The sequence below is a fragment of the Sarcophilus harrisii genome, chromosome 3 (genome assembly GCF_902635505.1).
Source record: "Sarcophilus harrisii chromosome 3, mSarHar1.11, whole genome shotgun sequence".
Taxonomy (NCBI): domain Eukaryota; kingdom Metazoa; phylum Chordata; class Mammalia; order Dasyuromorphia; family Dasyuridae; genus Sarcophilus; species Sarcophilus harrisii.
This window is the reverse complement of record NC_045428.1, coordinates 583,924,128-583,940,300: the sequence shown is the minus strand read 5'-3', so window position 1 is coordinate 583,940,300 and position 16,173 is coordinate 583,924,128.

The following is a 16,173-nucleotide window of genomic DNA, read 5'->3' as shown; positions in this document are numbered from 1 at the left end:
GAAGAAAATATATACACAGCAAATGAATGACATTGAAAAAAAGATACTAGCAGTTGGGGATGGGAATAAGAGCTCATGACAAGTTTTATGTAGGAGGTGAGATTTCAGTTGACCTTTAAAAAAACCTAGGGATTTTAAGAGGGAGAGGTAAGGAAAGAGTGAACTTGCAGGTATGAGACACAGCTAATGCAAAGGTTAGAAGAGGCGAGGTAGAAAATAATTTTTGAGGAATAGCCGTGAAAGCCCATTTGGCTGAGTTGCAGAGTTTTTGAAGGGGAATATGTGTTGTAAGGCTGGAAAGATGGACTGGAGCCAAGTCGTGAAGGGCTCTAAATGTCAAACAGAGAGGAGTTTGTATTTGATCTTAGAGAAGTCACTGAGGAATTAGGATGGTCAGGATGTCTGTGGAGAAGGTGGCATTTAAGCTGATGTGTGAGAGCTGAGAGATGAGAGAAGGACGTGTCATGTGGGGCAATGATTTGAGTAAAGGGAAGAATGGGTAAGCTGTTTGCCAGCTGCTCGAGAGGTCAACTGGGTTGAAGTTGAAAGGTCCCTTAAGAAAGAGACTTGAGACACGTATGGAAGATTCGGTCTGGATTATGGAGACTAAGAAGTTTAAACTCCCCGGTGAGCAATGGCGAACCAAAGGGTCAAGTCTTGCCAGAATGATAGATGCGTTAAGGCTGACCAGTAAGAAAAATGCTGATTGTGGTTGTTTTAAAATCCCATTCAAACTTAGGTGGATGGAGCCTGGTCAGACTCTTCTGGACCTGTCTTTATGCCCAGAGCTATTCCATGGCAACCGACACCTCCAAGCTTTGGCTGTTAGAATGGATAAACAGCTGGCCCAGATGTTTATTCTACATGGACCAGCCAAGTCTACTTAGCTTCCTGAGCCAATGAAATCACTCTACACTGGGGTGATGAGAGAGATGGTTCATCTGTAGCAGAATTGAACAGATGGGAATGGAGACGTGGCCAAGTGGGCCTTCCTCTTGGGAACCAGGGAGGGGAGGAGTCCTTCTGAGTCTTGGGGAGCTATGGCATCAGGGTGGGGGGCAGGCGGCATTCAGACTCTCTGGACATGGTTTCTGACCCTGGCAGCACTAGAATTTCAGACTGTCAGGAACCAGGCTCCCAAGGCCATCGAGAGAATTGATGCCAGGAGGTAGGGAAGGTTATAATAGACAGCCTGTCTCTGGATGCAAGATGCCCTGGATTGTAGACCTTTGGGGGTGGGTAGGAGGAGGGACAGAGGGTGAATTAGACAGGAGAGGCAGGAAAGGAAACAGCCTTCCTATGGCAGACATGGCTGATTGAACTTGCAGTGGGCTCCTTTATCACTCGGTTTCTACTGGAACAAGGTGTCTACTTTTGGCTGGTGACCATCCTGTCCCTGCAAGAGAAGCTTAAGCTTAGATCAGTTGCCTGCCTGGCAAGACCACAGCTCCAAGACACATCTCCTCCTTCAGAATGGGAAAAAATCTTGGGCTGGAGTTAAGAGAACTGGACTTGATTCCCGGGCCTCCTGTGGATTTCCTGCGTAGCCTTTCTGGGACTTAGTCAGATAATACACATAAGGTATTTTGCAAACATTAAAGCTCTATGTAAATCATAACTTTATTATTATTATTAATCTCAAGCTAGAAGGAACTTTGGAAGCCATCGATCCCCATGACTAGAAAACACTGTCCTCCCTTACAACTCTTACAGTTCAAACTCCACTCAAGCACTTTCTCTTACATTAGACTTTCTCAATTCTTCCATTATTGGCTCTTCCGTCATCAACAAATTGCCTGAAATTTATTTTGTATATGGACATAATCCACATGTCTATGTGTGTGTTCTGTATGTATACACATGTACATCCATCCATCTATATATGATTATATTGTGCACATAGATCCATTTTTATTCCTGTGTGTATGCATATATTCAATCCAATAGCTATTTACTAAGCACCTACTCTGTGCTAGACACTGGAGATACAAAAAGAGGCAAAAGACAGCCCTTGCAAGGAGCTTGTTTGCTAATATTTATACGTATTATATATATATATATATATAATTTATATATATATATACAAATATATATGTGTGTGTGCACATGTGTACAATGCATGTATGCAAGATGATGTATTTTGCACACACATGTGCATAGGTAGAACTCCATATATACGGTGCATATGCACATATATGCATGCATGTGTATATATGTAGGTATTATATATATAGGAATGGGTATATCTGTGCATTATTCACACACATGCATATATAGACATGTGTACATGTATGATTGAATAGAAGCTTCTTGAGAGCAGGGATTAGGATATTTTTTTCTATTCTCTAGCACTAGTGCAGTGTGTTTTGTTTTTTTCTCCAAGCAAGCCCTAAATAAATGCTCGTTGACTTTTTTGCTTGTTCTAAACCCATTTTGCTTAAGAGGAAACTGAGGCTGGGAGGAGGGTTAAGCTACATAGAGCCATCCTAAAGCAGGAGCGCTTCATTGTCTCCAAGCCAAGAGTGGAAAGCTACTTGTCCAGGGAGTTTCTGTTTTCTGAAGTTCCCTCCAAGGTATCAAGATTCCCATCTCACTCCTCGAATTTCCTCCCTTTCATTGCAGTACAGGGCCAGCAGAGGGCCCCCAAACTCCATGCATCTGCTCTAGCTTTTCTTTGGGTGAGCTGAGAAAAGCTGAGGGTCAATCTTTAATTTAAAAGCAAGAATTTCAGAGCTGGAAGAGTCCAGTCTCACCTACTCATTTTACAGGAAACTGAGGCCCAAAGAGGGAGCAGTGATTTGTCAACCATGACACTGAGAGTAAATAAACAGGAGAATTGGAATTCAAGTCTTCTCTGGGTCCTTTCCAACACAGCCACGGTCCCTGGGATGGGATAGGAAACTATATATGCAACTTTGGGATGAACTGGGAAATGAAAAATAGTGGAGAGTATTTGGGAGTGGGGTAATGCCAGGTTAAAAGGGGCCACAATGTGGAATGGAGGGTCATCTCCCTCTTTCACCCATTCAGTTCCAGTAAGAGCCAAGGGTACCCAATTTGTCCTTATACTGATCTTTGTTGCATGAGAAAGTTAACCAATGGTATATGCTCTAACTGTAACTGAATTTATTTGCTCAGATTGGGGGTTTCAGTCCCTCCTTTCATTTTCTGGAAATACCCCCCCCCATTACAGTTTCATCTTAGACAGACCTTCCAGTGAGCAGGCTGAAAAGATGGAGCTCAGAGATGGTAGGACCATAGAAAATCAAAACTAGAATATGAGTTTGCTGCTCATTGAGTTCAAACCATTCATTTTTACAGATGGGGAAACTGAGGCCATGAAATCATTTGCCAAGATGAGAGAGAAATTCTGGCTAAGGTGACCTGCTAGAGTTTCTCTCATTGTGATTAGGATTCACCCCTCTCTGTATCTGGTGGCCACTATTTCTGCCTGTATAGATCAATATTATTCCCAAGTTTAAAATCGTGTACTGGTATTTGATTTCTCTCTCTCTAGGACTCCAGAGCTGTCTGATCAATTCCTGGTTCTTGCTGTTCCCAAATCCATAACATCCATCCTATGTGCCCTCACCCTCTCTATCGTCTCTGCTGACACCTTTCTTGTGGCCCTCATTTCCATCTGTTTGATGGTTAGATCCATAAAAGTCCTAGCAACATAAATATAGCTAGAAGAGACTTCAGAGGCCATTGAGTCCAACCCCAAGTTATAGAGGAGGAAACTGAGGATAAGATAATTGAAGTTACTTGTATAAGATAGACAGTAATTATTAGAGGGGAACATTTGAACCCAGGACTTTTGATTCTAGAGCTAGTGCTTTTGTACGGCACTGCCTCTACTCTGCCCCTCTCCAATCTGTCTTTGAAAGAATAAGCATTTATTAAGCACCTACTATGTGCCATATCGAGTACTTTAAAAATACATCATTTGAACAATTTAGAAATGTAATTTCTCTGACACAGGAGTCATAATAACCCTTTTCAAAATTAGATCTAATTCTGTCAATTTACTGGTCAAAAAGTCTCCAGCCTCTGGAAGAAAGTTCAAACTGGTATATCTAGAATGCCAGTTTTTTTTGGAATATCTGTTTTTTCTGATATAAAAAGTTCTCTGTGATCAAGGATTACCATACCCTTCCAGTCTTTTACCATATTATTGCCTTTATCATATTCTAAATTTTAGTCAAGCAATCCCTTTACTCTCCTACCTATGTTCTTTCCCTCATTAAAGTTCCCACACCTGGAATCCCTTCCTTTTCTTTACTAGTTCAGTTGCTCCCATCCTTTATAGCCAGCCTCAAATATTCCCTTTACTAGGAAGCCTTCTTTCTTCTCCACGTTGGTAGGGACTTTCTCCCTTGGATCTCAAACTCATTCTGCACCCCTCAAATGCACTTTACCATGTAATATTCTCTATTACAGTCATCTTACTCCATGTACCAGAGATCACCAATCTTTCCTCCCCAGATGTTTACAAGCTTTAGGGGAATTGAACTCTTATCTCCTGCATCATTGTGTTTTATCCAACCAGCCTTGGGTAACTCCAGCAGTCCTGCGCACCAGCTCTCGGGGGATTTTTAGTGTCCTGAAAGCTATTTGGGAAAAAAGTGAGATGCTTTCTTCAGTTTCTAGAAATGGGAAGTGTTAATATGTCTAGGAGGTGTACTGATTGTGTGGGAGAAGAGGCTAAATTGTTATTTTATCATTTTTATTACATGTTAGGCACTTAGAATTGTTATTTTTTTTGATCCTCACAACAAGACCATTACTACCATTCTCATTTTACAGAGGAGGAAACTTAGGCAAATAGAAATTAAATGATTTTCCCAGAGTCACACAATTCATAAATGTCTAAGACTGGATTTGAACTCAGAAAGGACTCACAATGGAATATGGTGACCAGGCATCTGATAAAAATGGAAGCAGGTAGGAGTCACAGGAAAAGCAACATTATTTTAACAGATGGAGGAACTGGTGAGAAGAGTTCTTAGGTTTCAAGGAAACATCCAGACATCCCATATTAAAACCCAACCCAATTGGTACTGTAAGTCACTGAGCTTCTACTGGGCTATTAGAAAAGGTTGCTTGTTGGTATAATATTGAATTCTGTTGAGAAAACTGAGGCAGAGTTTAGGTGACTTGTCTAAAGTCATACAGCTATTGTCTGAGGTCAGATTTACAAATACAAAGAGTGACTCTGATGCAAATAACCCCTCTTTTACTAAACTGAGACAAAGGGAAGTATGAGAGGTGGGATTTAAACCATTTTCTCAGTGTTGTTTCCTCTGTGCCAACACATTAGCTTTCAGGAGGAAATCTCAGAGGATATCTAGTCCAACACCCTTATTTTATAAAAGAGAAAACTAAGTCCCAGAAAGTAGGAGTGAACGTTCAAGATGTCACACCTAAAAACTGGCAAAGTCAGAACCAAGTCCCAGAAGAGTGGAGTGGAATGAGCCCTGACCTTAGAGGGACAAAGACTCGAATCTGTCTCTTACTAGCTATGTGATCTTGAAAAAAGCGCTTTTGTGCCTCAGTTTCCCCATTTGTAAAAGCAGGAATCTGAGCTAAAGCATCTCTAAGGTCTTTTCCTGTGAAAAGCACTGGTTTCTGTTAGCCACTTCCTACTAGGAAGTGATCATAGTAGTCATTGCCACAAAGTTTCATTGTCACTTCAGAGTCATGACTCATCTTTTCCCATGAATTAATTTATTCCTTTATACATGCATGTGAGCATTTGTTCATTGGCGCATAATAAGTACTTAACAAATGTTTTTTTTCATTCATTCAACAAAGAGTAATTTAACACTTATAATGTACCAGTCCCCCCCATAGACATTAAAGATATAAAGATGAAAAAATGATAGAATGTTTGTCTTTAATCGCCAATGTTAGAGCAATTCTACATACTTGTTGAGTAAAGGAAGAAACTTGTTATTAGAAACAGAAGTCCTATGTCTAGCAATCACTTGGCAAGCATTTATTAAATGCCTACTGTGTGTAACAAGTAATTAACAAATGGTTTTTCATTCTTCAACAAATAGTAATTTAATGCTTATAAGGTACGAACCTCTTATTAGATATTAGATATAAAGATGGGGGCAGTTAGTTGGTGCAATGGATAGAGCATCAGTCCTGAAGTCAGGAGGATCTGTGTTCAAATCTGGCCTCAGACACTTAATACTTCCTGGCTGTGTGACCCAGGACAGTCACTTGGTAAGTATTTATTAAATGCCTACTATGTGTTATGTACTTAGTGTGTGCCTACTGTGACAGACACTTGGAGTACAAAGACAAAAGCAAAAGTTGGAAGGCGTCTTAGAGCATCCCCTCATTTTGCTGATGGTGAAATCTGAGGATGACAAAGTGTGACCTTACCCGAGTTTATACATGAAGGAAGTGGCGAGCTCTGGATTTGAAACCATGTCACCTGCCTACCTTAATAGAACCATAAATAACAATTTTTACATTTGGGAAAAATTCCTACCTGGGCCAAAGCCCCGATGAGCACCTCCTCGTTTTAGCTTTGTGTTATATAGGGCTTTATATCATAATTACCAAAACAAACAAAAGAAGGAACAACAGTTGTTGAATAAATAGGAAAGGGTCCTTCCTCTTAGAGGGGGAGCAAGCTGTGTGTCTGATCCTTACCCTGTGGTCCTTCATGCTCCTAATGCTTTTGAGGGACAGAAATGTATGCTTGCTGGCCAATTGAGAGTTTCTCCCCAGAATGTCTTCATTAAAGTTACATACTTAAAAAAAAGCCTACAAGTTTTAGACACCTAAAAGATGTGGAATGGCTGAATGGGAGGTCGCTCTTGCAGGCTGCACACCAGAGGAGGAGGAGCTCTCTCTGATGTTCCAGTACACAGCAAAGCTTGTTTTCTCTCTCAGTGGCCCACAACATCTTGGGCTGTGAAGGGCACCTCACTTAAGAGCCATTTCCATTAAGAACGCCCTTCCTGTCCTATGTTCCATAAATCCCATATCAGCGCCTGTAATCAGATAGGGACCCTGACTGTTGACTTTGTTACGGTACCTGAAGCAAGACTCTATCTGCTAATTTAAAGCTATAAAACTGCAGCTCAGGGTTCCAGTGCCCTAATTCAGACTTCCTCTTCTCGGGGGCATTCATGCCAAAGTGAATGGGAAAGAAGGGAGGGGGTCAGCTTAAGGGGGGGGGCTAGCTAATGAAGTTAAAGAAGGCAGGACATCCTCTCCAGCATCCAAAAGCCCTTCCAAAGGCAAACACTCTCTCTGCACTGCCTAAGGACAATCTGGCTTCTTTCCCATGATTTTTTCTTTTGGCTAAAAAAAAAATTGGATATCTTTTGTTTTTTTATATCACCTTATTTTCTGAATGTATGCTTTCTTATTCTCTCGAGTGAGCCATTCTTTGTAACAAAGATTTAAAAAGGAGAGGGAGGGCAAAATAGTTCAGCAAATTCAATAGACACGTTAACCGAGTCTGAGAGTGTACATAATATTCCATGGTCCTAATTTCCTACCTTTGCAAAAAAAGAAAGGAGGAGATCTATTTTCTAGCCTCTCCAGGCTCAGATTTCTTGGTCAGCGTAATTATGCATAATTCTGTTTATTTGTTTGTTCTTTCCTTTCTCGTTGTTGTGATTACTGTGTAGATTTTTTTCTGACTTCACTCCATGCTGCTCCAAATTCTTCCTTTTCCTCATCCTTTAATAAGGATCTTTCTTGATTTCAGAAAGGTCTGGAGAGACTCACATGAACTGATGCTGAGTAAAATGAGCAGGACCAGGAGATCATTATATACTTCAACAACGATACTATATGCTGCTCAATTCTGATGGACGTGGCCCTCTTCAACAATGAGATGAACAAAATCAGTTCCAATGGAGCAGTAATGAACTGAACCAGCTACACCCAGGGAAAGAACTCTGGGAAATGACTATGAACCATTACATAGAATTCTCAATCCCTCTATTTTTGTCCGCCTGCATTTTTGATTTCCTTTACAGGCTAATTGTACACTATTTCAGAGTCCGATTCTTTTTGTACAACAAAATAACTGTATGGACATAGTTACATATATTGTATTTAACATATACTTCAACATATTTAACATGTTTTGGTCAACTTGCCATCGGGGGGGGGGAGGGGAAGAGGGGAAAAGTTGGAACAAAAGGTTTTGCAACTGTCAATGCTGAAAAATTACCCATGTGTATATCTTGTAAATAAAAAGCTATAATAATAATAATAATAATAATTAAGATCTTTCTGAGGACCAAAGGAGATAATAAATTAGAAGCACTTTGCAAACTATTAATTGTCATATAAAGGGGAACTATGATGATGATGATGGCATTAATAGTATGTATATTACATTCACAAGACACAATTTGTTTAGTCATTCCTCAATCAGTGGGCCCCTACTCTATTTCTGATTTTTTGAAATTACAAAAGTTCAGTTATGAATATTTTGGTGCATGTGGACTTCACCTTGGGTAAAATTATCAGTGAGAATCTTTGGCCCAAAGATTATGAATATTCTATTCATTTTCTCAGCATTATGACTATAAGATTATAAATTAAGAATCAGAGAGAACGTTAGAGGCCATCTAATCCAAACCCTGATAAAGAAGGAATAGGGGAGGATCAATGAATTTCAACTTGCATTCAAGAATGGCTGGATTAATTCACAACTCCAACAACAATGTATTTCAACAACCCTTCTAACTTAGACTCTTTACGTTTTTGTTGTTGTTACCAATTTGGTAGATGTGAGGCAAAATCTTAGGTTTATTGTGATTTTTTTTTCTGCATTTCTCTCATTATTTGTGATTTGGGTCATTCTTTCATATTGTTGCTAATGGCTTGCAATCCTTTTGAGAACTGTCTGGGTGTATCTTTTGGTCACTTATCAATTGGAGAATAGCTCTCTGTATGATATAATTATGTTAATTTCTTATAGAACCCTAAATCTTTAATCAGAGATATTTGTTGCAAAATTGTTTTTTTTTCTTTCCCCCCATTTGGAAACTTAATTTCTTATTTTAGCTACACTGATTGTATTCATGCAAAAGAGTTTCACTTTCATGCCCCCAATAGTTCTGGGGCACCTAGGTGGCACAGTGGATAGAGTGTTGGGCCTCAGGAAGACCTGAGTTCAAATGTGGCTCCAAACACTTACTAGTTATATGACCCTAGGCAAGTCATATAACCATGTCTGCCTTGGTTCCCTCATCTGTAAAATGGGCTGGAGTAGGAAATAGCAAACTGTTCCAATAGCTTTGCCCAGGAAATCCCAAAGTGGATCATGACTGAAACTAAGAACAAGAACAAATGATTCTGGGGCCAGTATTTTGTCTCTTCCTCTTATCTCCCCATTTTATAGAATCTTATCATTTTAGAATGACAGAACTCGGAAAGTCTCCAAAATACTGAATGTCCGAACTGGGATAAACTTCAGAACACAAAATATAAAAGCTGAAAAAGATCTTAGAAATCATCTAAGACATCCATAGATGGGAAAACTTCCTTCCAGAAAAATTAAAAATAACTTGTTCAAGGTCACAAGGAAACAATAATTGATATTTAAATCATGTTTTGAATTTTATAAAGCAATTTACATGCCTTATTTTATTTGAATCCCTCCAAAACCATCTGAGGTGGGTACCAAAGGTATTATCCTCCTTATTTGATGGATGAGGAAACTTTAGGAAAAAGTAATCTACATTCACATCATTAGTAGAAGAGATATGATTTGAACCCTGATCTACTTGGATTATTACCTGTCATACTGATAAGCAATAGAATCAGGATTCAAATTTAGATCCTGATTCAGAACTGGAAAGGAGCTTTGAGTCCAAATAGATCTTTTTAAAGACTAGGAAAATGAGTATTAGAGAAACTGTCATTTTTCAGACTAACACAGTTAACAAGTAGATGGAAGTGGTATTTGAATGCAGGTCCAAATTCAGTTCTCTTCCCATTGTTCCACACTGCCTCTAATTGTGATTCTTCATTGGAAGACTTTAGACTTCTATTCCAACCTCTCCATCTTACTCCAGAGGGGAAAAGTGAAGATAATGAGATATGGCGGAAAGGGCATTGATTTTGGAATCACAGGGTGAGAGTTCAAATTCTTGTCTCTTGCCTCTTTTGGTAACTCCAGCACTTAGTATAGTGCCTAGGACTAACAAAAACACCTAATGATTATTGACTGATAGATTGATTTCAACTCTGAAAGCATCCTAGGCAAGGAACTTTTTTCTTTATCTATCAAATAAGGGGATTAGGCTGGACCATCTCTTAAGCCCCCTCTCGATATAAATGTTAAGATTCTATGAAGGGACTTATTCAAGGTTCTAAAGCTACCCAGTCACAGGAAGGACTGGAAACCAGGTTTTCTGACTGATTTTAAAGCTCTTTTCTTCCAGTTTCATCCCCCACCTCCCTCCATCCCATCCCCCATTCCTCCACCTCTACCCCAAGAGCCTGGAATGACAGCTCTGTCTCTGGTGATGTTCCAAGAACCAGCCTGGGCTCTGGTGGGAAAAGAAGTAAGTGGGAAGATTAGGTCCACTAAGCAACACAGACCCTTGTTCATGCTTAGGTGTCTGTTAATTTTGAAGAAAAACAAGGAGGGAACCTGAAGGAGATGGAATGGGGCCTCAACTGAATGCCTTTTTTGAATCCATCAAGAGACTGTTTAACAACTATCGCAAAGGGATTCAGCCAGGTCAGGGGAATGTACATTAATGTAATTATGGTATATCGTTACTCAGTGGTTCTGGGTAATGCAGTTGAATTACCTGAACTGGAGCTCGGCTGGAGGCAGACATTCTCTGCAGTTTTTTTTTTCATACCTCCCTTTATCAGATAGAGGTGATTAGATGGGTTCCAGCATCTGAATAATTCAAATTGGAAAAAAAAGACAAAAAGCAAGACTACACCAACCATTTTTCTCCTTAACTACTTGAGTTTGATTTAGACATAATAAAAATGACATCTAGATATTGCTTTAAAATTTATGAAGCACCTTTAAAATCATAAAATCATAAACTTAGAGCAATGAGGAAACTTAAGGTCTAGTCTAAGCTCTTTATTTAACAGAGAAGGAAACTGAGGCTCGAGTGACTTGTTGGCTAACCCTCTCAGGGTAATTTCTCCTTGCCCTCCGGTGTAAACTCTTGGGTGGGGATTAGAGTCCATCCTTCATAACTGCCTTTATATTCCCAGCATCTAGCACAATCCCTGGCATACAGAGGGCACTTAGTAAATGTCTGTTGGATTGGACTGGATGGAAGCACTTTGAGAGGTGATCAGGGCAATTAAAAGAAAAGCTTTTGGTCTTGAATTATCTGAGTTCTCTCGACTGATTGGTTTCATGGGATAAATGCCAACATCTCATTTCATTGTATACTATATAGATCTGAGCTGTGGATTCCTGTTTCTTAACCCCTTGGCATCTTTGACCATAGGATAATAATAATAATATAATATAATGTGACATAGGATAATGCGGCTCCTCTGTAATGTATTATTCCAAACCCAAGCAGTGTAGATGGGCAGGGAAGTACAAACGTGAGTTTTTTGGCTTCATTTCTGTCAGATGCTCAGATACTATGTTCAGTGGTTAGAGCCCTGTATTATTGAGGCTAAGTCACCAGGTTATACTTTTCTTAAGACCAGAGAATTTTTTATGGAGTAAGGCTGTTCTGTGACCTATAGACCTTCTAACCCTAGACAGAGCCTTCAGGTAATCAGCCTAGTCTGGAAGAGAACTGGGGGAGTGGAGTTGATGGATCAGTGGCTATCCATGAAAGTCTTAAATCCCACCTCAGATACTGACTAGCGGCATGACTTGGCTTAAGTCATCTAATCTCTCTGTGCCTCAGATTCCTCCTCTGTAAAATATTAGTTCTTAAAGGGAGTGATAGTTCTTACAGTTCCTCAGATCTCTTTCACACGGTATATGCAAGCTTTTCTAAAAAGCACAGTTCAATTCTGAAAGGGAATGAATGCCTTCCAATGCCTTGGAAGCTTGGAGGTTTCCCTGAGGGATCAATCTCTTAGAGATTCTGTGAGTCATTTTCTTCCTTCCTTCCTTCCCTCCCTCCTTCCTTCCCTCTCTCCTTCCTTCCTTCCTTCTTCCCTTCCTCCCTGTTTTTCCTTCCCTCTCTCCTTCCCTCCCTCCTTCCCTCCCTTTCTTTCTTCCTCCCTTCCTCCCTCCCTTTTTTTCTTCTCTGTCTCTGTCCCTGTCTCTGTCTCTTTCTCTTTCTCCCTCCTTCTCTCTTTATCTCTTCCCTGTGTCACTCTCTGTCTGTTCTCTCTACCTCTCATCCCTCTCTCCCTTTCCCCTCTCTCCTATTTTCTTCTCATTAAAGACCCTGACTATAGCCCAGAACTATGATTTTTCAGGAATAATTATAGGCTTAGTCCAGTTTCTAGGCAAATTCAAGTAGAGCCACAAGCATTTTTCAAGCACCTACTTTGTGCCAGGCACTGGAGATAGAAAGAACAATAAAAACAGCACCTGTCCCCAAGGATCTCATCTTCCACTGGGGAGATACAACATGTAACCAATTAAGTATACCAATGATAATTTGAGGACCTGGGAGAGAGCCGTAGACACTAGAGAGCTTAGATAAAGCTTCTTACTATGTTGGGTGCAAGCAATTTCCAGGGGAGTAGACTAAGGCAGGGGTGATGCTGTCCAGGTACAGAGGGACATGTCCTTGCATGTAGCTAGGAGATAAAATCCCATGGTAGTCAGCCATGTCTGTCTTCCTCCAGGTGAAGAAGCTGAGATCCAGCTGAAATGACTTAGCTGAGCTCATGGAGCCAGAATCACAAGACCACAGCTCAACCTCCTTGCTTTACAAATAACAAACCTGAGCCCCAGGGACATTCATTGACTTGCCCAACGTTTCACAGGTAGAACTGAACTCTGGCCCTTGGATTTCAGACTCGGGACTTTTCCCAGCAGACCACACACTATTGTGGCCAAAGCAAGACTGAACCCCGGGTCTCCGGCCTCCTGACTCCTACATCAGCCCTCCCTTCCTTTCCATTCTCCAGTATAAAGCACATTCCCTTTTTTGGTGGGGGACAATGTCAATGAATATGCTTCTCTCTTTGGTTCCAGTATCCGTCTCTCCCTGCTTCTCACTGCTCCGTCCATCCCAGGCCCATTAGGTGGTTCTGACAGACATAAAGAAGCCAAGGATCTGGGGTGCTGTCCCCAAGCCTTTGACGCCAGCTGCCCTGAACCGTCACAAGGCAGTCGTGGTGCTGGATGGGGCAAGGGAAGGAGAGAGGGATTCGCTTTAACCAATAGCACATGTGTTTTCCCTTTCCTTTGCATTTACTATACACCCACATTCAGAAAAGCCCATATTGTTCTGGAGACACAAGGACTTGGCATCCTCCCCTGTCCTGGGGGCTCCCACTATGCAGGGTCCTTCCCCACTTATCTCTCTCCCCAGGGGCTGGGAAGCTCTCCCAAGAGGAGAGCGGCCAGTTGACTGGGCTATAGAGTAGTCAGGGAGCAAGGAAGTGGACAGGAGAGAATATTATGTAGGATTGATAGATGCCTGTAGTTTATAAGTTATTAAGCACCAGGTAACAGATTTGATTAATTTTGTGCCTGGAGGTCCCCCCTCCTCCTCCCAAAGAATCAGAGAAAACAAAATATTTTTCTAATTAAATAAATCCACGGTGCCCGCTAATGGAGCCCGTCTGTGAGCGCGTGACAAGGCAGGGGGAGAAGTGGAATAATGATTTTATTTTTTCATTAAATAGAATTATAGGCAGTTACTCAAAGCAACCCTGAACCTAATTGAAAGAAAACCATTTCTTCTTAATTTACTTTCACGGTTTGGAATGATAAAAGAGCGCGTTCACTGGGAAATTAAATACAAAACACAGCATAAGTAAAGGACCTTTTGCTTTTGCTTTTTAGTGAGTTTTCAACCCCCACTCTTCCCCAAATCTGAAGCGATGATCTCCAGGCACAGGTGAGAGAGAGAAAGGACACCCCCTTCCTCCAATCCCCCTCCAGTTCTAGTTTTGCCTGGATTTTTGATCCCCTGAGAAAGAAGGTAACATGATCAACTGAGTCATAGCTTCACAGACCACTTCGTTTTATATCAAATAGCTAACATTTGTATAACATTTTAAAATTTTCAAAGCCCTTTACCTATATTAATTCATTTGATCCTATGATATTATTATACCTGTTTTATAGATGAGGAAACTGAGGTAAACAGAAGTTAATGAGCCTATGATATTATTATACCTATTTTATAGATGAGGAAACTGAGGCAAATGGAGGTTAATGACTCCTCTGAATTTACAGAAATAGCTGTGTCTGAGTTTGGATTTGAACTTAAAATTTTTCTGACTCCAAGTCCTGCACTTTAACCAACTAGATAGTTTAACTGCCCAGATAAAGGAACTAAGACACAGAAAGGGAAAAAAATAAAAAATAAACTTGCTCAAGGAAAAAAGTTAACATGATCATCTGATTCATAGCTTCACAGACCACTTCATTTTATGTCAAATTGCTAACATTTGTATAACATTTTAAGATTTTCAAAACCCTCTATCTATATTAATTCATTTGATTCTTACAACAATCCTGTGATATTATGCCTATTTTATAGATGAGGAAACCAAGGTAAATAGAAGTTAATGATCCTATGATATTATTATACCTATTTTATAGATGAGGAAACTGAGGCAAATGGAGGTTAATGACTCCTCTGAATTTACAGAAATAGCTGTGTCTGAGTTTGGATTTGAACTTAAAATTTTTCTGACTCCAAGTCCTGCACTCTAACCATCTAGATAGTTTAACTCCCAGATAAAGGAACTAAGGAGGCCAAAAAAATAATAAGTAAAAAACTTTTTCAATTCCCATAAGTAGGTATAGAGATGCTAGGGAATACAGAGATTAAAACCAAATGATTCCTGCTCTAGGGGGCTTGCATTTCGGGCAATGGTATAGAACAGTGCATGTATGAACAATGTCCATCACTAGTAAATTAATACAAACACATATATGATGTAAACATGATGTAATTTAAATGTTAGCTAGGCTTGGAGTCAGGAAGACTTAGTTGGAACCCAGCCTCAGACACTTAATAACTGTGAGACCCTGGACCAGTCACATAACTGTTTGCCTCAGTTTCCTCAATCTGTAAAATGAGTTGGAGAAGGAAATGGCAATCCATGCTAGTGTCTCTGCCAAGAGAACCCCAAACAGGATCACAGAGAGTAGGATTTGATTGAAATGGATAAGGGGCAGCTGAGCCGAGCCTTCAAGGCTGAAAGTAAAGAGGGAGGGCGTCCCAAACCTGTGCTAAGACACAGGCATGGGAAATTCTCCTATAGGAAGTAAATAGCCCGCCGTCCAGTCTGCCCAGTAGGGAGACAGTGGGTGGATTCTGTGTAATGGGTCTAGGAACATAGATTGGAGCCAGCTTGTAAAAGGCTAATTCTGTTTGCATTCTGTGAGCGCCCTGTCTCCCCTCCTCTTGCCAAAGTCTCAGCTATAGAAATGGCTTCCATTTCTCTATGCATTAAGGTTCTTAGAATTCTCTCTAGAGGTTGTATTATTATCCCCATTTTACAGATGAGGTAACTGAGGATGAGAGAGCATGAAGTAGTTTGCCTTCAGTGACATCCCAAGTTCACAGATTTTGAAGAATAAAAGACCTTTTATCATTAATGTTTGGCCTCTTTTCAGTCATGTCCCATTCTTTCTGACCTCATTTGGGGTTTTCTTGGCAGAGATACTGGATTGCTTTGTCATTTCCCTCTCTGACTCATTTTACAGATGAGAAAACTGAGGAAAATAGGGTTAAATTACTCTCCCAGGGTCACAAATCAAGTAAATGCTGAGGCAGAATTCAAACTCCACGCTCTTGAGTCCTCGAAAGAAACAGCAATTCTCCTGGTGTTATTTTTGCAAGGAAATCAGGATTAAATGACTTGCCCAGAGTCACACAGTTAACAAGTGTCAAGTGTCTGAAGCTTGATTTGAATTCAAATCCTCCTGATTCCAGGGCCAGTGCTCTATCCACTGTGCTATTATTATTATTTTTAACCCAACCCAATCCAACCTAACAAGCATTTATTAAGTGTTTATAGTATGCAAAATCCACTTCTCTC